This window comes from Empidonax traillii, unplaced genomic scaffold (assembly GCF_003031625.1).
Source record: "Empidonax traillii isolate 1590-97213 ecotype Southwest subspecies unplaced genomic scaffold, ASM303162v1 scaffold2205:size43672, whole genome shotgun sequence".
In the NCBI taxonomy this organism is placed as follows: domain Eukaryota; kingdom Metazoa; phylum Chordata; class Aves; order Passeriformes; family Tyrannidae; genus Empidonax; species Empidonax traillii.
Genome location: NW_020957398.1, coordinates 33,601 through 34,518, shown reverse-complemented (window position 1 = coordinate 34,518; position 918 = coordinate 33,601). Strand labels below are relative to the sequence as shown.

At 52.1% G+C, this 918-nt stretch overlaps 1 long non-coding RNA gene across 1 annotated transcript in view; it reads left to right on the top strand.

The window, feature by feature from the left end:
- The first annotated feature begins 357 nt into the window (after nt 1–357).
- Nucleotides 358–918, top strand: part of LOC114071696 — a 6,975-nt gene continuing 6,414 nt past the window's right edge. Inside the window, exon 1 of the long non-coding RNA XR_003574083.1 lies at nt 358–473. This is a non-coding gene — a long non-coding RNA (uncharacterized LOC114071696). The remainder of the gene's footprint in view (nt 474–918) is intronic.

Genomic DNA, 918 nt, shown 5'->3' with positions numbered 1-918 from the left:
TGAGGGCTGAGCTCAGTCTCCTCCAGGCTGAACAAGTCAACTGATCACGACCAGTGGGATCTCGTTACTGGGTTAGAAACCAATAAAACAAAGCTTTTAAAAAATACAGCTTTGGATAAATGGGTCCTGTGGCTGCAATAGAGTAAGAGCTGTGCTGGCTCTGCTCTCCTGGCTGTGTCTGCACTGCAGGGAGGTGAGGTAAGGTGTGAGGCACGAAGGATTTTGACCCGAGAGCCCCCCTGCAACCACGAGCTTCCTGAGCAACACCCCTGCTTTGCAGGAGTGTCAGCAATGCTTGTTTTCAGCAACATTACCAATGAGGTTTGGAATTCCTTTAGTGATCACCCGGAGCCTGAGGAAAGGGGGAGGTGGCCTTGTTGACAGATGAGCTTCTCACAGAAATGTCTTTAATTTACAGATGATGTACGTGCCCAAAATGACCCCCAGCCAGAGAGGCAGCGCTCGCAGGGAAGGTGAGACAGCCCTGCCACGATGGACTGCCCTGGCCTGTGCTTGCCCTTTGTAACATCTCAAGGTCACCTGTGTGAGGGAGAAGACACTGTGGAGGATCAGCACTTTGCTCAGGCTGTTGGTTTTCTCTTTGTTGAGGATACAAGGAGGGCATTTTGCTGCCAAGCAGGGCCACTCTCAGATTGATGGGTTATCTGGATTGCCAGTTTTGTGCTCTCATAACCAGGACTTGTGTGCAGCCCTGAGGGTGCCTTGATGTTGTGCTGAGTGCTGAATGTTACTTATTTTAGAATCCCAGACTGGTCTGGGTTGGAAGGAATCCTTAAGTCCATCTCATTCCACCCCCTGCCATGGGCAGGGACACCTTCCACCAGCCCAGGCTGCTCCAAGCCCCATCCAACCTGGCCTTGGACACTTCCTTGGGCAGCCACAGCTCTGGGCAACAAT